Below are 27,254 nucleotides of genomic sequence, written 5' to 3'. Positions count from 1 at the left end.
CCAGGTGTGTTTCCGGCCTCTCTCATCCCCGGTACAACCAGATCCTCACAGCTCCTGGGATTGGGATTCTCGCGATTATGATCATTACACTTAAAAGTCTTCCAAAAATGACAGCAGCACCCAGTATTGACTGCTAACGCGCACACACCTGCAGGTCGCTTGGTCACCACAGACCGAGGTCGACACCAGCCGAACCGTGGGCGCCTCAGAGCGAGCAGCTCGCACGCTCCACCCACACAGGCCGAGACGCCGGAAGGAAACCGGAAGGCTCCCTGGGAAGCCGCTCCAAGAAGCGGGAAACCTCGCGAGAGCGCGGAAGCATCGCGACATCTCGGAAGCCTCGCGACACGTCGGAGGGGCGAGGGCGACTCTTCCCTGGCACTTAAAGATGGCGCCCCCCCCCCTCCCCCGCCAGGTAGAGCAGGAGCCGCTGAGAGGAATCTGGGTGGGCTTTGGGCAGCCGTGGTCGTGGGCAGGGTGCGTGGTTCCCGGAGGGCCTCGCGGGATGATCCAGGTCTCGCCAGGACTGGTCTGCGGTCACCGAGCGCATGCGGCACAGAACTCCATTTTTGCTTCTAAAACTACCTGAAACCTACTTTACCTGACGAAGAAAGTAGTCTCCTGAGGGAATAAGCCTGCGTCTTAGGATCACAGGTTAGTTACCCATCAGCGCAAAAAGGTCACTTTTGAAACAACGACTTTTTAAAAAGGCTTGTGACAGAGAGCCTCCCGTCCGCGTCCGCGTCCGCGTCCGGCAGGGGATCACAAACCTTGTTCAGGCCCAGTAGGTTCCCCTGACCTTCCGTGGAAGATGCACCTGAAGCTGCTTGTGTCCGGATTCCAAGACCTCAGCCGTACCTGTGTGGAGACCGAGAAAAATCAAGGCCATCCCACCTCAAGCTTAGCGTTAGCACAAGTACAGCCATCTTAGGCCCCTGGGAACAAGAGCTGAACCATAAGGAAAAACTGCAGAATGTCCTCGGCAGGGAATCCCACATCAGAAAGACAGAGCCCACACCCCTGGTAGAAAGTCCCATATTGGAATGAGAACAGAGCTCAACGCCCTTGAAAGCCCCACATCAGAATATAAACAGAACTTGAGGAATTCCTCCCCCCACCTTCTGGAGGTCCCCTAGACCAGCCCTTAAAACTAAGCTGAAACCCACCTCGATGTCCAAGTCCCTGCACCGCTGTGTCGGGTATACTTGGACCCACACTCGAGCTTGTAAATAAACCCTCGTGTGTTGTGTTTGCATCGGCGTCGGCTCCTTGGGGGTTTCTCGGATTCGCAATCTTGGGCGCGACATATGGGGGTTTGTCCCGGATCCGAGAGACCTCCAGGACCCCATCCAGAGGGTTTTATGCGTGGTGAGTGTACTCAACTTTTTCCACCTTTTGCATGCATATTCTCTGAGAGCTCTATACTGTACTTTTTCCTGTAGGAATTCCAATCTGTGTTGGGTCGGCATTGGCTTAGGCGGATGCACTGGTGGGCCGTGGACCGGGGGTCTTGAGGAGACGTCCCTTGCCCCCACCTGGAGGATGCGGTCCTCGTCTGTAAGGAGGACTGAGGTCCTCATCTGTAAGGGGGACGGGGGTCCTCGTCTATAAGGAGGGCCGGCTGCCAGCCCTTCAGATTACTTTCTGTTTTGTCTCTGCTGCAGCATGGGAACGTTTGTCAGTGTTACTATGTCCTTGTTAACTGTTTGTGCATTTGTTGTGTTACTGTGTCTTTGTTAACTGTCATAACTGTTTACATAAGGAGAGGGAAATTTCAAACTTACTGCATGTCAGAATGGCCAACCTTTGGCGTGGGATGGCCCCGAGAAGGAACTTTCCACCTACCTACTACAGGTTAAGGCCGTGATCTTCAGGGACAAAACGGACGGCCACCCTGACCAGGTGCTCTACATCCTGGTCTCACAGGACATGATCAAGAATTCTCCTCCTTAGCTAAAACCATTTTTACCCCCCAAAGTGCACAACTCGGCTGAAGGTAAGGAGAGACTCCGGGTCCACCTCTAGACTCTAATGGCAGGTCTCCAGGCTGCCGTGCGCAAGCCTACCAATCTGGCCTAGGTATGGTTATGTAAGACAGGGTAAGGATGAGAGTCCAGCAGCCTTCTTAGAGAGAGAATACTAGGAAAGAAGAGCTTGCAGGACTTATAGTAGCAGAAAGAGTCTATAATAATAAAGTCCGGAAGAGCAACAAACCAAACTAAGTGACCGGCAGACCTGAAACCCGGCCAAGATCCTGCTGGCCACAACCATGGATGACCCACAGGAAAGACGGAGGCACCTCAAGAAGGTGGCTTCAGGGACAGGTAAGGAGGATGGCCCTGGTCCCAGTCAAGAGCGCCCTAAGCTAAAAAAAAAAACCCAATGTGCTTATTGCAAAGAAGAGGACCACTGGATGAAAGACTGTCTTAACAAAAGACCCAAGGCCCCTGCCAAGATCTTGGAGGTGGAGGACCTGGACGACTAGGGGAGTCGGGGTTCGTCACCCCTCCCAGAGCCCAGGGTAACTCTCAGAGTGGAGGGGCAACCTGTTGAATTCCTAGTGTACACTGGGGCACAACATTTGGTTTTATTACAACCTCAAGGGAAATTGGCAAACAAGACTTCATGGGTGCAAGGGACCATGGGCACAAAACAGTACTCATGGACTACCCGGAGAACTGTGGATCTCGGTATGGGTCAGGTATCCCACTCCTTCATGGTCATCCCTGAGTGTCCCTACTCATTGTTAGGTTGGGATTTGCTCACCAAGATGGGAGCACAAATTTGCTTCCACCCCGAAGGGGCAAAAATCCTAAACAAGGAGGGGCACCCTATTCAGGTGCTTGTCCTGAGTTTAGAAGACAAATATCAGTCTCCACCAAATGCCCTCAGCCCCAGTGACTGACATTGACCGTTGGCTGTGGGAATTTCCCCAAGCGTGGGCAGAAAATGGGGGAATTGGACTGGCCGGGCACCAACTGGCCATATACATAGAACTAAAGCCGGGGGCAGACCCTGTCTGGGTCCCCCAATACCTCATGCCTCGTAGTGCTTACGGGAATCACACCCCACATGGAGACTTTTGGACTCAGCATATTGAGGCCTTATCTATTGGCATGGAACACTCCCTTGCTGCCCGTTTGGAAACCGCACTCTAACAATTACAGGCCAGTCCAGGACTTAAGGGAAGTCAACCGGTGAGTAAAGGATATGCACCCTATGGTCCCAAACCCATACACCCTCCTCTATTTAAAAGATGCCTTTTTCAGCCTGCCTTTCGCACCCAAGAGCCAAGACCTTTTTGCCTTTGAATGGATGGACCCTGAGAAAGGCATCAATGGCCAACTCATCTGGACTCGACTACCACAAGGATTCAAAAATTCACCGACCATCTTCGATGAGGCCTTACATGAAGACTTGGGTGAGTTCTGTTCCGAGCACCCTCATTTGACTTTATTACAATATGTAGATGATATCCTGTGGGCGCCGGAGGACCAGGACACATGCCTGCGAGGCACCAGGGACTTGCTCCAGACCATAGTGGCCCTAGGATACCGGGCCTCAGCTAAAAAAGCCCAGATCTGCAGAGCTCACACCTTGGGTACAAATTAAAGGATGGACAAAGATGGTTGATGGATGCATGGAAGGAAACCGTCTTAAGGATCCCACAGCCGCAAACTGTCTATGAGGTTGGACAGAGGCATTTCCCACCAAACATGAAACAGCACAGACCATGACCAAGAAACTGCTGGAAGACATCTTACAGAGGTATGGTTTTCCTGTTAAGACTGGATCAGACAGGCCCAGGATTCGTCTCTAAGGTGTGGCCTAAGCTGAGGGCCCTCTATGAGACTGGGCCACCCCCGGACCCCGGGCCCCCATCGATACCGGCTGGGTGACTGGGTGTACGTGCAGAGATACCAATACCAGACACTTCAACCTCACTGGAAGGGACCCTACATTGTGATCCCGACCACTCCCACCACTCTCAAGGTCGACAGGATTACTCTCTGGGTCCACTACACCCACGTCCAGCCAGTTGATCCACACGCCGTTCTCAAGGACTTTGTTCCAGAATGGAAAGGCCAACCAGACAAGGACAATCCCCTAAAGCTAAGACTGTGCCGTTCTCACTTACCCCACTAATGTTGCTTCCCCATTAGCCATTTAAAAATATGCACCCAATTCAGCCTTGCTTTTAAAATCTTTTAAGGGTTTAAAAGATGGGAGCATCTTAACTGTAGAGAGGCTTTTGCAAGCAAGGGGCGGGGGTGGTGGTGGGAGGTTATGTGTTGCCCCAGATGAGAAGTGTTGCTTCTTTACTGACCACTCAGGAATAGTCCGGGAATCTATGGCAAAAGTCAGAAAAGGTATGGCTAGACGTAAACGGGAGGGAGAATAGCAACAAGGTTGATTCGAATCCTGGTTTAATCATTCCCCCTGGCTCTCTGAGAGCAACCCAGACCCATGATTGGGTCCTTCCTTAGGTTCCTCTGAGAGGGGGAAAATGTGGAGACCGAGAAAAATCAAGGCCATTCCACCTCAAGTTTAGCATTAGCACAAGTATAGCCATCTTAGGCCCCTGTGAATAAGAGCTGAACTTTACAGGAAAAACTGCAGAATGTCCTCGGCAGGGAATCCCATATCAGAAAGACAACAAAGCCCACGTGCATGGTAAAAAGTCCCATATTAGAATGAGAACAGAGCTCAATGCCCTTGAAAGCCCCATATTAGAATGTGAACAGAGCTCAGTGCCCTTGGAAGCTCCATATCAGAATGTAAACAGAATTTGAGAAATTCCTCCACCCCTTCTGAAAATCCCCTAGACCAGCCCATAAAAAACCCGGCTATAACCCACTTCGGGGTCCAATTCCCTCCTCCACTGTGTCGGGTATACTTGGACCCAAGCTCTAGCTTGCTAATAAACCCTCGTGCACTTGCATCGGTGTCGGCTCCTTGGTGGTTTCTCAGATTTGCAATCTTGGGCACAACACCTGTTGCTGACCTCTTCCTTCTGAGACCAAAGTCAAGGTGCCAGAAGTGTTGCAGCGCAAGAGCATTGGCTCTGCTTGGTCAGTAGGTCATCCTCATGGTCCTTTTGCAGGAGCAAGCATCAGTGAGGATCTGGGCAAGTTTCTGAAGTGCAGTGAGTCCTGCAGGGCTGATAAGGAAAAGCATGTGCCTCTGCCACCTGGGTGGCTCCGGTGGAGCGTCTGCCTTCAGCTCAAGTCATGACCCTGGGGATCCTGGGATCCAGGGGATCCAGGGGATCCTGGGATCAAGGCCCACGTCGGGCTCCCTGCACAGAGCCTGCTTTTCCCTCTGCCTGTGTCTCCGCCTCTCTCTCTCCCTCTCTGTGTGTCTCTCGTCAATCAATAAATAAAATCTTTAAAAAAGAAAAAAAAGAAGCATGTTCTTGAAGGGCGTAGAAGAGGACCCTGAAAGAACTTTGGAAACGACATAGGAAGAGATCTGGAGGAAGTAATTCTGTACTGGCTAGCCAGGTGAAAAAGGCAATAGGGTTAGGGAAGGGTGTTTTAGAAACAAAGAATGACCAAAGCAGTGATTCAGGGGCAGGAGGGAACTAAGTGGGTTTCTGGGGTGGTGGTGGTGTCCCATGGCTGGAGGGCACAGTGGAGGTAGCAAATGGCAGGAAATGAGTATGAGAATATAGCAGGGCCCAGTAGGGGTGGTGGACTATTGGTTAGAACGCTTAGGAATGGGGATGTTGGAATGAGACTTAATTGAGCATCTGGGTGGCTCAGTTGGGCCAGTGCTGACTCTTGATCTCAGGGTCCTGGGATCAAGGTCCAGGTTGGGATCCTACTCCACAGGGATTTTCCTGCTCTGCTTAAGGATTCTTTATCTCTAAAAAAATAAAAATAATAATAATAAAAAGGATTCTTTATCTCCCTCTGTCCCCGGTCCATACACACACACTCTTGTGCAAGTGCGGGCACCCTCTCTCTCTCAAATAAATAAGTACATCTTAAAAAAAAAAAAAAAAAAAAAAGAGAGAGAGAGAGAGAGAGAGACTTCATTACCAAACAGCTCTGGTTTATACCAGATATAAAACCACAAATTTGGGGCAGATATTGGTAATAACTAAAGAGAAACAAGGGAATGGTTCCAGGAGTGCCGACAATGCACCCATTCTTCATATGTGTTCTCATCACATAGCCACATTTGGTTCGTGGATGTTCATTCAGTGGTTAACATTATAGCCTCTACAATACATTTTCACAAAAACATAAGTGAAGAAAGAGAAAGCATTATTTCTACCCACAAATAACCTAGTAGTGATAGGCTGATCTAGTGTTTTAAATTTCAAGGGGAAAATAAATCCAAGTGATGTAAGTAAGTTTGCAATGTTATTGAAATGATTGTCTGGGAGCACATGTTTGGCTATGTTTACATTTATGGGAATTGGGAATTGTGATGCATATTTTGCAAAGTTTGATGCTCAAGTACATTCACCATAGGCAGAACGTACTTTAAGTCATGAAACATGTTTAAAAAGACACCTTAAAAAGAGCTGCCCATTCACTAGCTTTGAGTAAACAACAATGACAAAATTTAAAAATGTGTTGCAGTAAGTATAATTGTATGAAAAATAGGGAAGAACTATATACACAGGGAGACTAGAAGTGTGTCCAATGACTATTATTTGTGAAAAGAACAAGCTTCCTAGACTAGCCATAACAGATTACCATAACTAAGTGGCTTAAAACAACAGAAATTTATGTTCTCACAGTTCCGAAGGCTGGAAGTCCAGAATTAGTATATTGTCAGGGTCATGCTTCCTCTAAAGCCTCAAGGGGAGGATCCTTCCTTGCCTCTTTGTAGCTTCTGGTAGCACCAGTAATCCGTGGCATTTTCTGTCTTGCCGCTGTCATCAATTGGCATTCTCTCTCTGTGTTCCTATTTCTTTACCACTCATATTGAATTAATGCTCACCTTAATGACCTCATTTTAACTTAATTACATTTACAAAGACCCTATTTTTGCATAAACTGATGTTCACAGCCACCGGAGGTTAGGACTTTAGCATATCTTTCTGGGGACACAATGCAACTCGTAACTCATAACAAGTTACGGAAAAATCTGTAGTTTGAGCTCATTTAGGTAAAAATATGAATACATGAACATATGAATGCTTATACAGAAGCATGAGAATGCCTATAAAGAACGCTAACAGTGCTTTCACCTAAGGAATAAAGGGAAGTTTTCATATTTTTCTCTAAGTATTTCCAAAGTATTTGAATATTTTACAGTGATTATTTATTGCCAGTATATTATTCATTCTTTCAGTGTATGTTGATGAGATGCCTACTATGAGGCTTACAAAAAACTCAATCTGTCTTAAAATATACGTAGAAGAACCATTACACACCATGAAAAAATTGAAAGCGTGTAGAAGTGTAAGGGTACATCAGTTAGTATCATTAAGATGTAGAATTTTCCAAAATCAAGATGTAGAAAAAATAGACATGCAAATTATATTTGGGTTATATTTACCCTATTTAGTTTTCATGTTCACTAATAAACTAAATTTTATGATGTCTTCTGTCTGTGGGCCATATGGATTTAAGGTCAGGTGATTTCATTTATTTTGATCAATAGAAGTAGTAAAATAAATTATCTGGATTGGTTGTTCTATGCATACATAATCTCTAACCTGGTCGGGATGCTTCTTATCTAAAGAAACATCTATGCAAACTCTCTATTCCAATATAGTAGTATATGGGCTCGATCTGCATAATTATATCAAAATACTTCACTATCCTTAGAGAGGTAAGATCTGTAGCATTAAGTTTTCTTAAGAAACTTAAACTATGATATTTTAAGATTTAACCATCTTTTACTTTTCCTTGAACTTGATAGTATAATATTTGTGCTGAGAGTATCTCAGCCCATTTTTCTTCCCATGTTCATTAGTTCTGAACTTTCTGTGCCATTTGTGGTGGTATTTGCACAAATCTGGGAGCTTGAGGCCTTGGGTTAGCCTTCATATATGCACCATGAAAGCCATTCTTCTCTGAGGCTTTGGGAAGCTTGTGACCTGAGATTTTAGAACTTGATTTTAGAATCTTGACCTGAGATTTTATTTTATTTTATTTTATTTTATTTTATTTTATTTTATTTTATTTTATTTATTTATTTATTTTTTTGACCTGAGATTTTAGAACTTAAACCCAGTTTAGACCACCAGGCATCCTATACTCTGTCCATACCAGGAGGAAATCTTCCTGTTTTTCTCCTATTTCTAAAAAGCATTTCCTTCTGTTAACCTCTCCTTCTGAGACAAAGGCTTACCCTTTTCAATAAATTTAGGTATCTATGGGGAGGGGGGAACTATTAAGTAGTTTCTACTGTTTTCCTTACAGAAAATTATATGACAAGCAAGTACTAACAAGTTGGCTTTCCGGTTGTAATGAATGAGAAGAAATATGCAAAGTTTAACACAGATAAACAGTTCAAATACGAACTTGCCACTGCATTATTCAGGAATGTTATGATAAAAGTTCAACATTTGCCAACAAAGCATTTGTAAACACAGAAAAGAGCAAACAGTTCCTACTTTGGAAATATCTGTGTTTGCTGTAGAGACTGTTTCTCATTCCGATCGTGAGATGTAAGCAGAATAAAATATATATGTTTCAAAACTATGCTTTTAACTAAACTATTAAAGATGGATTGAATAAATGGTGGTTAAGTAATTCCTCTATAATTAAGTCAACAGACCAATTTTCTTTCTCAGAATGTGAGCTCTGAAAAATGTACTCATACATTTGAACACATTCTGTTTAAAATTGAGCTAGAACATAGTCAAATTCTATTTTACCTGATTTACATGAACAAGGAATTGTGGACATATGTAAAAAATATGTTTGCCTAATATATAACTTCAAACCACAAGGGAAAATATATATTGAAGTGCATTTCGGGTTTTACTTAAGTTGCTAAAGCTTATATGTAAAGAACAGAAATGAAAAATGTTTCCTTCCTGTTTCATAGCAAAATAATGGACTTCATTTAAATATGGCCACCCATTGGTGAGCCTGAGCCACCTGAATTACAGAGCGCTTACATATAGCCTAGAGTACCTTCTCCCTTCGGAATTCAGTTATGTTCTGCTGACATACCTGACCATCTTCGCTAGAGGTTTAACAATAAAAATAAGTATTGACAGTTTTTAAGTTGGTTTCTGTTTTGTTTGTTGACTGCTGAAATTGTGGTCAGTGGTTTTGTTGTTCTTTGTTTTAATCTGTTGTCTCACCTTGTTCCCCTTCACCTTTCATGCCTCAGTTCCTTACCTGTCAGGAGGAAAATAAGGTACAGATACAACACATCCATGTAAACATAGTACATTATGGGAATAAATGGTTTTGTAACATTTTCCAAAAGCCCCATATATAAAATAGGTTTCTCACCAGTGTTCCACTAAACATTTCGCTTTTCCCAGTGATTTATACCATGTAACATGATGATATGTATTCATTCATTCAGTTATTTATTTGCTAATTCATTCAATGGCCATTTTTGAGTGTTTATTATAGGGTAGATATGGTGCTGAACACTGAATATTTCACCGTGAACCAAATAGAAGCAGTCTAGTTTTGTTTTTTTTTGTTTTTGTTTTTGTTTTTTCCCATGGAATTGACTCTTAGTTTGTAGCAGTTGAAGGGAGGGGAGGCAGTTGGCATATACAAAGGGATGTAAAGGAAACAGAAGTTCTATTTAAACCACTGGTCCTGAACCCAAATTCATGTCCTAGGCAGATGAAGCAGCATTTTGCAAGGCAGTAGGTATTTGACTGTTTTTATTGTCATTTACCTTGTTTCAGGACTCTGTAAAAGACTGCTCAATGTATCACAACAAAAATATATGTTCTTAAGTTCTGTAGTTTGCTAGTTTGAGACCTGTGATGTAAGCCAGTGCCAAAGATTTTCTTTTACCTTCTATTGTGAGCTGTATTCCAAGTTGATTAAAGATAAGGTGGCAACTGGGTCACATTTGAAGTTTTGTTTTTACAATAAGTGTAATTGATAGGAGCCTGCATGCCATTTTTATTCAACCATTACTTCTACTAAACAATATGACTTCAAATTTTTTTCTTTTTCCTCTTATGTAATAGGTAAAGATTTCTTTCCATAACTGTTCTTTTTGGTGACTCACATTGATATGTGAATGTGAACGTTCTTCCCAATTTCTATTGGATATCATGCAAGCAAGAGTGTTTATATCCTCTTTATATCCTAATAATGTATGCTATAATAACCATGAACATATTTTTGATCTTTGAATTTTAATTATGTCAGTGATACTTACTTTGATGTGAATGTGTTTTTCTCAAAAAGATCAAGGTTTAGAATATGTAGTCAATTTAGTAAAATAGCCTTTTCATCATTTTTTATTACTTACTGAGTTTCTACAGTATTCAAGGGACTTCAACTAATACTTAAAACTCAGGTGGTATGCAGTGATTAAACAGTATTTTGGAAGCAGCCTTATACATTTAATTTTGCTCACGGCTTTCTGCTTAGTCATATGATGTTACTGAAACAGCCTCTGCATGCTGATGTCTTTAACATCATCCATTCGTTAGTTCATTAAACCCACATTTACTGAGAATCTACAACAGGCAGAGTACTACACGAGTTTCTGGGGATATACAAATGAAGACCATTTGGGCTTTTTCAAGGAGAGGAGTTCTATTTTGAGATAACCATTATAGTCCAGTATGATGTACATATTATTAAGTCCAGTGAAAATACAGAGTTGGAAGTGTTTAATTTAGTTTGGGTCAGGGTTAGAAAGAGACAATTTGCTTGGGAAGGAATAGGTTGAATCTTCAAATGTAAGTAAAATATTATCAGACAAAAGGAGCAGTTACTCTGTGATGATTAACTGGACTAGAGAATATGAAGACATCCAAACAAGAGGACAACATATAATTATTTACATTGCATAAAAATTAGAGAATACATGTCAGTTTGCATATCACCAACATCAGTATAATTAAGCATTTATTGCTGTTTATTTTTGTAGATCACTGAGTTAGTTTGTTGTGACATGAAGTTCTATGGCCCAGACTATATGCTTGGGGAGTTTATAGGATGAGTAAAGCTAGTGCTTCATATTAGAAAGATAAATGTTGATGTTAGCATATTATAATGATCTTACAGAGGCATAATATAATGAGCTGATTATATTACTTATATGCAAATTTAAATATGTATTTATCTGTGAAAACTATTTTGTATTAAAATAGAGGAATTGGAAATTTTCTATACTTTTTAAATTATATTTGTTAAAAATAATATGGTATTTGCAAACATTGTTATCTTTGATATATACTTTCCATCTGTGATAAATTGGCTGGTTTGTTCTCAAATATATACATGTTACTTAATTAGACTTTATAGGGCCTATTACGAGTTAGATACTGTAAATGCAAAGATTAATGAAGTGTTTATATTTAGAGGCTTACAATCTAGTGAAAAGAGTGAAAATCTTGACTTTTACATGTCATAGGAAGTGTAGCAGAGGGAGCATGTGGTATTGTATGGTGAGGGGCAGCAATTAATGCCCAAAAAAGCCTGGATGGGCTTCAGAAAATGGAGTCATTTGATCTGATATTGAAATATGAGTAGGAAGTTACCAAGAAAATTCCAGGCACAGCAGGTGTAAAGATGGGGATAAGGACACTAATTTTGATATCTGCTTGTAGTTTGGTACTGCTAAAATACAGGCTATGGTGTATAATTATAGCAGAAATGTAACATGGGGTTCAACATACATTATGGAGACCTTTGTAGCATGCAAATTTTTATGAATAACATCTGTAAAATGTTACTATGGTAAAGATAATATGACCTTTCAATCTGTGCTTCCTTGGTTTTAATTACTTTTAATTACTTAAATTTTAATGGCCATATTTTTTTCAGAATTGACAAATAAATTTGAGAATAAAAAATATTGACAATAAAATAAAGCTGAGAAATAAAATTTCCATTTTAAATAACAATGCTTATTGTAAATAATGTGCTTTATTTCTTTACATTGGAGAAAACCTTTTGTACATATACCTCATTGTAATTCTTCACCTTCTTCCCTAATTTTATGCTCTTTGAGACTTACATAGTATGGGGACCCCATGTAAACTTACCATGGATTTATACTGCCTTTTAGTATTTTTATTCTCCAATAAATACTTAATGTAACATGAACAGTTGGACCTTGAGACCTCTGGGCTTGGTTGGCCATGGCTACTGTAGCAGTGAACCTGCGAATTCATTTCAGGAAGAGACTCTTTTCATAACCCCAAACCTAGTGAAATGGAACCATAAGTGTTACGATCACATTTGGCAAAAGCCAATAAAATGTAATCAGTAAATTTTCACATTTGAACAAAATGGTGTCTTTGTACTACTACTGTCTTACATATATTCCTTTCAGTGAATTTTAATACCTGGAGCTCTGACAGAGAACAGGCATCAAAACTATTATAAACTGCTTCCAAAATTACATGCATATTAAGAATATCTGCTTGTACTTCCATCATAGTACACTGACACACAAACAGATATGCTATTTTTGTAAATGTGTAAACATGCATTTTCATGATGTGATAGTTAATAAAATTACACATTATTTTAAAGAATTGTTGATTTCAGTATGTTTTTACCATCATTCACTTTTTATATTAAACATATCTTTACATTATGATTATTTGATGTGAGATAGACCATGGCATAGTTTTGACATTAAAAAGACAATTTCACAACTTTGAAAATGGCAATTTTAAATTGCTTTTATTTGTTGAAAGGATTAGTGATACTCATGTAAATCCTTTATTTGAAAATGTCATTTGATGTGTCAGGACTAGAACAAATTTGATTTTTCTAAGAAACACTGTATATAGCACAGAAAGGGGTTTTTTTCTTTCTTTTTTTACAAAAAGGTGTTTCTAAATATCTCTTTGAACTTAATGAAATACTGCTAAAAAATGAAGTAAAGTGCTTATGTGATGGAGAATATGGTGATTTGCTCCCCATACCTTGTTCCCCATTCTGAAATGCTTTGCAAAGCAAAATAGAGGGCCGCATATTTACCTTTTTTGCATTTCCACCACAACTCAGCATCAAAATCAAAGCTTACCTTCTTTCTTGTGTCTGCATCTTCAGAAGGACCCTAACTACAGTTACTGTAAAATCTAGAACAAAACTTCTTCCAACATTATACAATTGAAAATGTACTGTAAATACAGGTTTCTTGTGACTTAGAAATTAAAATGACTTATTAAAGTCCTTTTGGAAAAATAGATCTTAAAAATCAATCTTAGTACAGATATCAAGTTCAAAATAAGGCTACTTGGTCCATTTTTACCTTCTACAGCAGCTCATTCTTTTTGGTCATTCCATTTCCTTCATCATCAGGATCTACTACATATAGGAAGCAAATGATAGTCTTAATTTTTTTTTTCTTTCTACAAAATGCCAACTTTCCTTATAGGACTATAGTGTTAGCTTTGGGATAAGCTTCATCCAACTAGAGTCTTAGAGATATTGGAGAGAACTCAGCTTTGAGTAAGAATTTGCTGAGTGAGTATGTATAAACCCAGCTGCATAAGCTGCAGCGGTTGACTTAGAAGAGCCCAGGCTTCTGTGAGCAAATAAACAGTGACTTCAGGATGTGATCTAGTAAGTGCTGTTCCAGAAATGTGACAAATTAGGTCAGAACAATCAAGGTGGGTGTTGCACTCTCACGGCCAGTCTTAGAATAATGCAAAGAGCTTTTGAATGAGTCAAATGAAAAGATGAAATTCTGTACTGGTTCCTAGTTTGTGACAAGAACTTCCTATTGCATAGCATCCTCGTTTATTTAGAAAGCACAGAAATCCTATTCTCTATTACCTTCTGACTTCTGATTCTAATGGGCCATATGGTTCCCGAATCTTCTGTAAGTAACTTAATGCTTTGTGTAATTAAGAGGGCATATGCTTCCTGTACAAAATCACTGTTAGATCTCTGCCTGGCAGAAACCAGCATGGACCAGGTTGTGATATCAGCTTTTATCTGCTGCCAGTAAACTTTAAAATTGCTTAATAAAATTCAAAGAAAATGATGATACGTCTTACAGTTTTCAAGATAACCACATGCTTTATTCTCGTTTATCCTGAGACTCAGGGCTCAAGAGAACTTAGCACCTTGTCACTCCCCATAACCCTCTCCACACCAGCAGGCTCTTATGACAATTTGACCAGATATCAGGCAAAGTTAAAATTCTCTTTAGATTCTTTTTATTCTTTCTGAAATTTATGTACTCTCTAGCATCATTCCAGCTCACTGATTTTTAAACATCTTACAGAGAACCTTTTTTTTTTTCTCTCTCTCTCTCTATTAACCTCATCTCTGCAAAGCAAGAACTGCAGGTGTATGGTCAAACAAATGTGAGTCATCTGTATAATTTTATACATGAAAGGGACAAAAAGGCATATCACTTTTTGTTTCACATTCTGAGAATTGACTGTCTTTTAACTCAAAATAGCTATAGAATTAAGTCCTTTATCTTGAGTCCTTATTCTGCTTCAAGTTGCTTGAAGGTTGGTCTAATTCCTTTCCTTTGTTCTGCTGAAACAGATTTTAGAACTATCAGAAATTACCAATTTTTACTAAAGCAATAATTGTTAGAGACCCTGGCTAGGAGTCATATTGTGGGTGTTCTGTACATATCAGAACCACGCTTGAGGCAGTAGGAATTTTGAAACTTAAAAACTAGTATGAAAACAAAGTGATGTATCTGTTCAGTTGGGGCATGTGTTAGATTGCAGTAATGACTGTAAGTATTCTGCACCCATGCTCGTATCGATGGCTTTGGTGTGTGACTTTATAATAACCTCCCACTGTGACTCAGGAGAACTTCACCTTTTTGCTCTGGCATTAGCCATGTAACTTGCTTTGGTCCACTGAAGGAGGTAGAAGTAACTATGTGCCATTCTTAGCCTAGGCTGCAAGACTTCTCATGTTTCTTAACTGAGTATTTGTGCTTCTGCCATAGGCAGAGAAGGACGTTCCTGGCCATTTATAACTCTGTAGAAAGAGAACGGTGGAGCAGAGCCAACCCACAGGTAAATGAAGAACTCACTGGAGATGAGCTGAACTTTATAGATGCATAACAGATACTAGTTTATTGTTGTATGCTACTGACACTTAAGGCAACTTGTTTTGCAGCAAAAGAACTGTCTGCATTTGATGTGTGTCAGGCATAAATCCTCTGCCAGAGGGGGCTACTGATTTTTAAAGATTGTTGTAGAAATCTACAACAGAGAATTTGGTAATTAGTATATGGTTTTCTAGAAATAACATTTTAATGGATGAAATTAATAATGTTTATGATAGATCATTGGCTCTGCCCCCATAATTATTTGGGTCAGACCACTCAGATATTCCAGCTAGCTCAGCATGTAAATAGCTTTAATCAGGTCTAGAGATTCATTGGTTCAATGTTCTCCCTACTTCATGCAGGAATACGTTTTTTGACCTGACTGTAGAATTGACTGAATTACCCCCCGCCTCTCCCCACCAAAAGAAAAGGTTGAATATAAAAAATTATCATATGACTCATTTTGTGCTTGTTTTGCCTATTTGGCCAATTATTCTAAGATTTGATTTCATTGTGAAATTTGGAGATAATCACTACCGCTTTGCACTGAATGCTTCTGGCTTTTCATCTTCCGTAGGACTTTATAATTCTGATGTTCATGGTTAGTAAGCGGTGAAAGTCACTTCTTGACTGAGCATTCAGTTGCTGCTACACAACCTTCTAGGACTCTTTCCCTTTACTCTCTGTGATGGCCCTTGGCAATGTTTCTTTTATTTATTTATTTATTTATTTATTTATTTATTTATTTTATTTTCTTCTTTTTTAATTTTTTATGATAGGCACACAGTGAGAGAGAGAGGCAGAGACACAGGCAGAGGGAGAAGCAGGCTCTATGCACCGGGAGCCCGACGTGGGATTCGATCCCGGGTCTCCAGGATCGCGCCCTGGGCCAAAGGCAGGCGCTAAACCGCTGCGCCACCCAGGGATCCCGCAATGTTTCTTTTAGTTGCTGTCTCTCCGTCTAGGTCTCCAAGTAAGAACTACGATCATAAGGTCACAGCCCTTAGTCAACCTCCAGGGGACATAAGCCTTTGTTATTTTAGCCCCTGAGATTTAGGCTTTTCCTATTCTTTTTCTGTTTCTTCTTCTAACTCAGGTATAGCCTGGGCTCATGTACTTTTTGATAACGAGGCTATGGGGAAGAGGAGATATAGTGCTCACCTGCCTCTAATCACCTCATGTGAATGACAGTAATGAAAGTTGACAGTTACTGAATGGATAATTTGGCAAAAGTGAGGTTGATATATTTCTATATCAGTGACTCAAATTAGCTCCCTCTGCCCACTTGAAAATATGTATTGAATCTTTTCTGACCTGAGAATTAGCTGATGGGGCTCTAATTCTTTCTCAGTCAATATGTAGATTGCTTAAAATAGGATCCTGGTTTCTCATGACTGGGTTCTGCTTTGAAAGGGTGTGCGTGGGGGTATCTGGTTTAGAGGACTCCTGATGGCTTAGGAATAAGTCATATATGACATGGAAAAAATACATATTTTGGAAAGTCAAGATAGTTAAATAAACTTAGTATATTTTCATTTTCATTTTCTCTTAGTAAATACTCAGGACCAGTCCTGGCAAGAGAGTCTTTGCAGCCCAGCTGGAAACCTTCACCAGCTCCCAGGAAATGGTGAGTCTCAGGGCTGCTGAGACGGAAGATTGGAGGGTGTGCTGAACATGTGAATTATGCATTTCAATATGTGTTTCAAGTGGGTGATCTTGTTTTATCTTCCCACAGTGCTCTGCTTTAAGTATGATTCTTCCTATGTAAGATTCTTCATAAGCAGTTGAAGATTAGGTTAAGTCAATTGGCCAAGACCACACGCAGATGGAGAAAAAAATAGCAGCACTTTGACTTCAACTCATTCCTTTTCCTCCAAGTGTCGTGCGTTCTGCTATAAGCTGCCTTCTTCCATCCCCACCAGGGCTCTTTCTTAAAACACATATTCTTAGTTGTCTTTCAGTGTCCCTGGGACTTCTTCCTGGGTGACCATGCACAGGTAATCTACAGTATGCAGTCGTGTCTCCCTGAAGACATGCAGTTCCTTTTCTCACCCGTCCCATTGGTCTACTTATTTTTCAATTTCTTTTCTTGCCACCTTTCCCTTTTTTTTTTACTCTTTTCTCTTTTCTCTATACTTTCTCCATTTAGTACTATTTCTTTAGAGATTTAGTGAAAGTAAAACGAGTCAGGACTAGATCATTGGGTAAGTAAGTGAGGGCAGAAAGCTGAAATATTTTAGTTTTTCTTTTCTTTCTCACCGACCAAAATGAACATGATTGATTGTAGTTTTGCAGTGTTTCTGAAAGCCAAGTGGTTAAAAATCTGATAAATGTACTATCCTAAAATGTTATTTAAAAAGAGTAAAGCTTATGTCTTATTTCTTTATATAAATCTCCCAGTTGTGAGTAAAAGAAGTGAACAAAAAGAAATGGATTAGCCTAGTCTCACATACCAAGAAACCAAGTAGAATTATACACTATTTCTCACTCTGAATATGCATAGAAATATAAACATTTCAAGCTATGGGTATTTGGGGGAAGTTTGTGTTTACATAAACTTTATATTAAACTTTAGGCCTCAACAAATATTGTCAGAAGATATTCTCATATCCCTTAGTATTTCTTTCGAAGGAAAAAAATCACAATATCATTAAACTGATTTGAATATGTGTCATGCAATTTAATAGGAAGTTCTAGATTTGATTTGATTGGAGCCTCAACAATGTCTGCAAGGATCAAAGTGAGATTGTTTTGGCCTGTTTTCTTCTTTCTGCTTTGACGTCTGTCCTGTTTCAAGTTGACTGCCAGAGTTCCAGGAATTTCTCAGGCATGGCAACATGCTGCAGCACAGGAGACTGATCTGCTTGGACTTATTTTTTTTGGTGAGGCAACCTTTTCCAGGAGCAGTGTCTGCAGAAACCCTAAGACCTTATTGGCCTGTATCACATTCCATGCTCACAATTAAATAAAATAGATTGAATCTTGAGGTTGGGATGAGACCACACTCCCTGAGAGACATATAAACTGTATCTGTGTCAGTAAACAGGGAAGAAGGACAAATACCCATTGTATAGGAACATAACAATGACTACTAGAGAATTTGAATTTGTTTCCATATTAGTTTGTTTTTTTCCTGTTGTCATTCCTGCTGAAACTCATGAGTATGTGTATATATAGTATTTGTTTGCCTGAGGGGGAAAAAAGAGACGATTATTAAATTGTTAGATTCAGCAGGCTCATGGAAAGTAGCTTCTTGAACATTAGGAATGAATTTGAGAAAATGCATTTTGTTTCAAGTGGTGAAGAAAATACTGAATTACTTATATTTCATTCCTGCTAATCCTTCTTGGTTAACCACATCTTGTTTGTTTCTTCTCTCAGTATCTATGATGTTTCCATCTTTAATTTAGAGATTATACCTTGTTCTATTTTGTAGCCCACACATAGAAATATTGTCATCATTATATGTTTAACTTGTTCCCAGATTGATTAGTCACGGGTATGTATTGCCAAGTATAGTACAGTATATTATATAGAGAAAAATCATTCTGGGCAAAAAAGATGCTTATGCATATATGTGTATTGTAGTGGGGGATAGTTGTTGGTGAAGACTCAATTGCCTTCAACTGAAGAACATTCAGAAAACGCTCAAGTTGCTGCAGGAAACAATGAAAGGAAGGAAACGTTAGTCAAGGGTGAAAGGCACCATATGTCCTCCTGTACCTAGGCACGACAGGGAGTCAGCCTAATAGCTATCTTAATGCACCCCGTTGTGTGTAGGTATCGGGGACATATGGTATATTTCACCCTTAACTGTGAATTTCCTGAAACAGCTGTAATGTTCTTTTAATGTAGTTTGTGTGGGTCGTTATATGTAAGCAGAGATGTTTAAAGCATCCCCCTTTCTCCTATTCACAGTAATCAAAGGAAATTTATATTTGGCTAATGTACACTTCTAACTATTAAACTTTTCCCATTTTGAAATGTTACCTGCCCAACCCCTACCTTTTACCTGTCTCCTATCCTCCACAAATCTATCCTTCTCTTTCCATTTCTCCATCCTGTTCCCCTTTATTCTATAGTTAGCAAAGGGCTACTATTGAGGAAAAGCAGTGAAATTTTTTCAAGCTGTTTTTAAAGTGACAGCTTGCATATCAAAACTGTTTATATGCATTTTTATTTTTAAAATAAAAATAAATCCCTGGACAGAGATGCCTACATGGCTCAGTGATTGAGCGTCTGCCTTCATCTCAGGTTGTGATCCCGGGGTCCTGGGATCAAGTCCTGCATCAGGCTCCGTGTGGGGAGCCTGCTTCTCCCTCTGCCTATATCTCTGCTTCTCTCTCTGTGTCTCTCATAAATAAATAAAAAATCTTAAAAAAATATTGGACAAAATTTAGATCTCAATTTCAAGTTTGAGATTTCAAATGTATTAGTACAAGTAGGAAGCTGTGTTCATTATCTCCTGAAGAGTCAGTTTTTTTCCTTAGGGAAATTTTATGCTTGTTCTGAATTCACACAAACAGTTCTGATCTGCAACCTGTGACTTAGAAACAGTTTAAAAGGATTCTTAGATTTAAACAATAAAACATAACTTGATTGTGAAAATGAGAAAAAAATCTTCTAAGAGTCAAGTGAAGAGTAAATTATGACAAAAACCATATAAACCTACAGTAAAGGATATGGATGAAAAATGTGATTTCAGGGAAACATGTTTGATGTGAAATTAATTTGACATAGGTGTAACTGTTAAAAAGAAAGTTCACCTAAAATCAGTGAAGGTGATAATAGTTCAAATAAGACAAGAATGACACTATCTTAGAGAACAATTATTTCTTAAGGTTCACTGGAGAAAAAAAATGAAAATTTACAACACTAAATTAGGATCCAAATAATTGCTTACTTAAATTAATAATGATTCAACATTTAAAAAGAAAATACTGATATGTCATAGACTGTAACACTTTGCCTTCATATGAGGACATTTTATTATAATTTTGAATTATAAGTGACAGAACTACCTCATTTTAAATGTAGTTACCTAACCTAAATATTTAGAGTTCTGTACCTTGAAAATAGATTTTTCACATTTTTCTTGGTTGGGGTAGTGGGTGAGATGTAGCCATCATTTCTCCTTAAAGATAAAGGAGCTGAAATTCCCACAGAAAAGTGTTAGAGCCAGTTGTTATTAACAAAACTACCTGCTCAGAGATCTTTGCTTTGGTAATAAATGGAGCTGGGTGGGGATAGATTAGGCTAAGAATTCTTCCAGACATTTCTTTGGTGAATAAAGGTTTTGATAACATGCTGTATGCCCTAACTACATCCAAATGTTTTAACATCAGTCAAATAGCTTTCCAGAAGAGTAAAATAGCATTAAAGCCAACTCTACCGCTTCGGAATTTATGATACTTAATAGCTACAAAAATGTTTATTCAATTTCTGATAAAAAGATTAACCAAGTAAAACTAAGCAAAAGAAATAGGATATGAGAGTCTACTTGAGAAAACTTGATTGACATAAGTGTTTTTAAAGGTTTGTACAAGATCTTTAAAACAAGCAAATTTCTGTATATTCTTAAGAGTAGAACCAAATTATTACCAGTATTAATTATTCAGGGTCTTTTGATCTATAACATGATATTTATTTTAAAATATTTCATAATTCTTATTTGACAGTAATATACATTCTTTTTAATTAGTTCATGCAGAGATTTTTTTTTTCCAATTCGTATCAAGGTTCCTATCACTTACAAAATTGCCAGTCCTTTGTGATAAAGAACATATGTGGCAAAGTGAAATCCAGCTTTCTCATAGTTAGCTGTGCCAACTATAGGCAAATTATCTTTCTATATTCCTGATTACTTTATCTCTAGAATGGAAGAGTATTATCTAGAACAGTGCTTTTTAAAGTTTAATATGCATAAAGATCACTGAGAATCTTGTTAAAAATGCAGATTCAGACTCCATAAGTCTAGGATAGTGCCCACTTTTCTGTGTTTTTGAGATGTTCCCAGATTATGCTGGCATTAGTGGCTCACTTTGAGCAAAAGGCTCATTCTAGTTTCTCAACTTTGTAGAATCATGTGTTCTACTGGAAAATGGGACAACTCATTAGCTATAGGAGATTGGATAAGAAAATGGATGATTTTTCAAATAGTGAATTCACATTAGTGCTACATGTCTGTCACCAAAAGGAGCAAAACAAGAAGATTGAAAAATGTAATTGAATACCACCAAGAGTACCAAAGGGAGATTAAGAATCCATTAAAAAAAATGGTTTGGCTTGGTGTAAAGATTGTAACATGAAGCAAAGAAAAGACAAAGGTCAAGGCCATATTTAATTAATTATGGGGAAAGCCACATGTAATTAACAGCCGTGTGGGATAAATATCCATGTCTGTGTACTACTAAAGGTGAAATGGATCTGCTCAAGTGCCGGCCTATGACCACAGAAGAATGTTTAGTTACTCTTAGCTGACTAACCAATCCTTTGGCCCCATGAAACAAAGAGTATCCTTAGACCACTAATTATAATTAGTCAACTCCTTCTTCTGCACCTCCTATCCAAACTCATGATTTAGTTTTCTGACACTTATCAGCTTCTGACAATACCACACAATATATGTTTCATTTTGTTACATTAAAATGTAGTGACAGAAACTCTTGTCTTATATTACATGTCCAGATGCTTGAACAGTGCAGGGTGCAAGATATGTGTCTTGGGTAAATATTTGTTCAACATGCAAATGAAATAAATAAAGATACTAGAAAAGCATAACAGAATAGCCAAAGAAAAAGGGAAGATGAAGAATGTAATCTTAACACCTGAAACTAATGTAACTTTGTGTATCAACTACAAAAAAAAAAAAAGATAAAAGTTGAAATAACAGATGCTTGATATTTAAAAAAAAAAAAAAAGCAGGTAATCTTAGATGATATGAGAATCCATTCTGACTCTTCCTACCAGCTGGAGGAACCTTTGTATTGCTTTTGTATGAAAGCTTGTCTAAGGTATTCTGTCTTGAATATTTTAAGATGTCTGTATCATACAAAATTATAACAAAATTATATTAAAAATTCACAAAAACTCTAAAATTTTATGAGTAAAGTATTTCTGATATCATATTAGGTACTTAAATTATTAAAGTCCTTAACTTAATTCAACTGCAGAAAATTACTCTTGCATATTTGCAAATATGAACTGAAAAACTTATAAACTATCTTTGCTTTTTGTTTTCTCCCTTGTTCAGAGAACTCAGTAATTTTCAGATTAAATATTCTCTTCTGGGGATACAGTTGACTGTACTATAAAATAATGGCAGACTCCTACTCTATATTCTGAAAAGTATTTATTCTAAATTCTTAGAATTTTTAAAAAATATTTTATTTATTCATGAGAGACACAGAGAAAGAAACAGAGTGAGAGAGGCAGAGACATAGGCAGAGGGAGAAGCAGGCTCCAAGCAGGGAGCTCGATGTGGGACTCGATCATGGGACTCCAGGATCTCACTGTGGACCAAAGGCAGGCACTAAACCACTGAGCCACCCAGGGATCCCCTAAATTCTTAGAATTTAAGGTAGCAGTGAGAATCCAATAATGAGACCAAAAGAGTGACACTTTTTCCATGTTCTTACTTTTGAATAAATGCAACAGGAATTTTTCTTTGTGTGTGATCTGGGTATAAAGGGAAACTTGTTTGTTCACTTTACATATCTAAGAAGTATACAACTTATTAGTACATTCTGTGGTCCTTTCATGTCATGTGTAACGGAAAACAAAGGAGAGCAGAAGAAGATACTGGCAGCAGAGGTGTGGTTTATGTCTATTTTCTGGTTTCATGGGAACTTTGTTAGCCTAAAGTCTTGATAAAAATTATGACGGTCAGCCTAATTGATTATTTCTTGATATTGTTTATGGGTGAATATTCTACTCTATTGATTTTGTTTTTCTTTCAATTTCCTATTCTTTAAAGTATGTACAGGAATGTCTGATCATAGCACTTCTATTCAAAGACTGTAAACAATTATATTTTATGGTGTCTATGATGATAATTTGGAACTGGATTTGCCACAGTGTGTTTAGATAATTATAGCTTCTTTTCTGCTGGGTTGTACCTTCATCCTGATTTTTTCCACTCTATTCCATATTAATATCTTTCAGTTTTAAAAAATCTAAATCAACAACAGCTATTTTTTTTTATTTCTCTAAATATTGCTGAAAATAGACAGTTGAGTTAATTTGGGTTAACCTGAGTTAACAGACACTTGAATCAAATTGTGAATTTTAGGGAAAATGTATTCTTATTTGTGTTTAATAATGTGGTTGAATCAGTGGGGGGAAAAGGGGACAATTGCTTATAAACAGAGGCCTATTTCCCCTCCATTAAGCTTAATTGCAAACATTTTAGGGATAATGAATCACTGTTGACCATAGGCCACTTCATCATCATTCCGTGGTCATTGTGGGTGCTTGTGGGTACAAGTTTTGTATTTCATTTAGTTGTGGGAAGAAATTGTAAGCATTGGGATCCCTGGGTGGCGCAGCGGTTTGGCGCCTGCCTTTGGCCCGGGGCGCGATCCTGGAGACCCGGGATCGAATCCCACGTCGGGCTCCCGGTGCATGGAGCCTGCTTCTCCCTCTGCCTGTGTCTCTGCGCCTGTCTCTCTCTCTCTGTGACTATCATAAATAAATAAAAATTAAAAAAAAAATTTAAAAAAAAGAAATTGTAAGCATTATTTATAATACTGTAGGAGCCTTTTGTAAGTTGCACATGAAACTGGAAGAAAAATAATTCTTTAGAATCCTTTGGCCTACTAAAACCTAAAACTTTTTCATCATGGAAGTTTAAAAAATGATCCCTTGCTTTTTGATTCTCTGTAGTAGTCAGGTGGAACAATCTGAAAAACTATTTATGAGAAACGTTAAAATATGCTTTGAGAGAACCACCATAACTATATTTTAAAATTGTTTTGCAAAGCCTTGGGCAGTTTAAAGAGCCAAGCAAACAAAAGATGCAAAATTATTTTGTTGTTCTCAAGCCTGTAACCATCAAAATAAAACAAAACTGGCTGCTTTGGGTTGATTGTAGAAATAATGCCGATGGAGTCTAATACAAGGCAGTGTTTACTAGTTAGTAGAAAGAGAAAATCATAGCATGTGGGGTCATGAGATCATACCACATGAAGCATCATGAACATGCAGATATTTTCTGATAGGAAATATTTTAACAGAGATTTAGTAATTAGAGTCAGAAGGCAAGATGAACAGAGGGGGATCACAATGGTAGTACACCCACAATAAAGTTTTTCATAGGTATATATAATTAGAGATTCAATTTTCGCACCTATTTGGAATAAATATGGTAAATTCAATGTTTAAACAAACAAGATAGAAATAATAGGGTCTGAGCAGTAGGATTTATTTTTCTTACTTGACTTTGAATAGAAATGACTGCTAATTCTAGAGTATACATAGCTTGAGGGATCTGACATAGATAGAGACTTAGATATTAAAAAATAAGGCCATATTTATCCAAAACACACAGAAACCTTCCAGATATATTGTGGTATGTATAGGTATGCATATCCATGCAAGGAAAAAATAATGAGAGGTAACAAAGTATAGAAAGTAGGCAAAGTGTTTACTTATAAAATGGGAGATGAAATGGGCCTAGGACAAAGGGGAACTTTGTTACATAATTTTAATTTTTACCAGAAGTCATGTGGTGATTTTGTATTATTTTTGGCAAATTATTAAAAAGAAAAAAGAAGATAAAATTTAGGCCTTTGAGACAAAAAGTGTAAAACTAGAAGATGATTAATGTGTCCAAGTATCCAAGTAGTTAGGGTGGCCAGAGGCAGCAAATGGAGAAGTCCAAAGTTTGAATTTCATAAACATATGTCTCCTTCAGGCCTTTGCACCTTGCTAGTCCGCCTCCTTGCACATAGTCTCATGGCTTCAGTCTCTATTCTCGCAAATGGTTACAAGACCAATTCCTTTCCTTTCTTTTTTTTTTTTTTTAACTCCAATAAAATGACATTTTTGGGGGGATGGTCCATACTCCCCTCTCTTGTCTGCTATCCTTCCCTCATCTCATTACTCTGAATTAGTTTCCTTCATAGCATTTTTCATGGAATCTGATTTATTTTCAGGTATCCTTATGTTGACATGTGTTTCGAGCACTGGAGTATAAGCTCAATGATGGCAGGGCCTCCGGCTTTTCCTCTTTCTCAGCACCTACGGCGGTGCTCAGCATGGAGTGGTTGCTGAAAACATATGTATTGAAAAGGAGAAAGACTCTAATAGATCCTTAAAAGATGCTGTTAGGAGCAAAAGCCAAATAAGGTGGAATCTAAAATAGAAGGCTAAGCAATATAACCAACTGTTATGTTATGAAAATTAATTTGTTCCACTTACAAATAATCTTTATATTAACATATCTTTATATTATTATCTTTAACATATCTTTATATTATATGTTATATTTCATATCTCTTAGATATTTGTGCCTTTGATATTAAATGGATAATTTTAAATTAAAATTCAATGTAGAGAAAATCATAGCTTAACATTAAGTCTGGACCATCTCTTCCTAATAAAGATTTTTTTTTTTTTTAACTTCTCCTGTAGTCCCTAATTTCTCATCATTTCTGCATATGGCTACCATAGAGGGTCTGAAGGAAGAAACATTGGCCTGGGATTGTTGTCTTGGCTCAAAAGCAACATATTGCAGAAATACATAGTACTTCTCAGTCCTAATAGTGAACTTATATTTTTCTTTTCCTTGTATTTTCTACATAATTATTTACTGGCTATTCCTATAAGCATATAACACACTGCAGATGTATGTGTCTATATCTTGTTGGGGGGGGGATATCTTGTCTGAGTTTTATACTGGATTTTATATGCCAAATAAATATCAATATGAAATTCTGTCCAAAGTTGTTCAAAATTGCAGGCTTTACAAATTCTCTCTCCCTTAAACATTTGGTAATATAGCATTTTAGAACAAACAAACCTGGATTTGAATATAATAATGATGAAGACAGAACTTTCCAAAACTTCACTGAAATGCAAATATTGGGGAGGATAGTTTATTTTCTACCTATGATGAAAGAAAACTTGCAAGATGGTGATGTTTTATTGATTTCTCCATGCATGTTTAATCATTAACACTCCAAAAATTAATTTCATTTTGTTGTTGCTTAGTTGAATGACTGGATTTATATAGAAAGATGTTTAATATCACTTAAAAAAGCAAGTAAAACAGTGAATTTAAATTGCAAAGTGCTTCAAATAAGCATGTAAGATGTTACTATTAATGTTATAAATGCTAGATACCAAAAATAGATTTTAAAATAACCAAATATGGTAAAGAAAGAGAATGCATATTCAGGTAAATATAAATTCCTGACATTGGGGATTATCTAGGACAAAAAGTTTGTTTTAATTTGAACATCAAAAGGATTTCTCATCTGAATGGTGTGTATGTGCATGTGTGTATCAATCACCATAAGAAGTATGATAATTTAGAATTTTAGAATCACTCAAGGCATTTTATGCCCTCCCAATCATCGCAGTGTTGGAAACATGTCTAAAAAATGAGTTATTTGTAAGACTGCAAATCCCAGGACTCTAAAGATCATCATTCTGAATTTTAAAAGCTTATCTCTAATAGTTTTTATGTACGCCAGATTTTAAGAACTACACTTTGGCAATATTATGAAAGAGACAATAATACAATAAGTAATAATTACAGCACTATTATTACTAATAATTGAAATGTCAAATGTGCTGATTATTGCCACCATCCTAATCATGTTACATGTATTAACTCCTTTACTAATTGCAGTGACCCTATATGGCAGATACTATTGCAAACTCCATTTTACTACTAAAGAAAACGTGTCATGGAAAAGTTAAGTAATTTGACTAAGTAATAGTGTGAGTGAGAGAGACTGGAGCCAACAAAGGTGCCTGCTTCCTAAAGTTGCCAAATCAGCCCTTGTGTCTGATCCATGCCACACACTATGGGTCAGAAATGAATGTTGCACAGTCCACTCTTGAAGGCCTTAACATCTAGA

The 27,254-nt window shown here is 38.1% G+C and overlaps 1 long non-coding RNA gene across 3 annotated transcripts; it reads left to right on the top strand.

Annotated features, from left to right (window-relative positions):
• Nucleotides 1-418: 418 nt before the first annotated feature.
• On the top strand, nt 419-26,276 carry LOC112657451 (uncharacterized). 3 transcript variants are annotated; one of them, XR_003135025.3, is made up of 5 exons: nt 419-654; nt 15,064-15,133; nt 15,948-16,141; nt 16,721-16,795; nt 25,323-26,276. It is a non-coding gene; the product is annotated as an uncharacterized LOC112657451 (long non-coding RNA). The 3 variants fall into 3 exon arrangements; XR_003135026.3 differs by lacking the exon at nt 25,323-26,276 and adding an exon at nt 17,856-22,537; XR_007412460.1 differs by lacking the exon at nt 25,323-26,276 and adding an exon at nt 16,904-17,848.
• Nucleotides 26,277-27,254: the final 978 nt, after the last annotated feature.

This window comes from Canis lupus, chromosome 8 (genome assembly GCF_003254725.2).
Source record: "Canis lupus dingo isolate Sandy chromosome 8, ASM325472v2, whole genome shotgun sequence".
In the NCBI taxonomy this organism is placed as follows: domain Eukaryota; kingdom Metazoa; phylum Chordata; class Mammalia; order Carnivora; family Canidae; genus Canis; species Canis lupus.
This window is presented reverse-complemented; position numbering and strand designations above follow the sequence as displayed.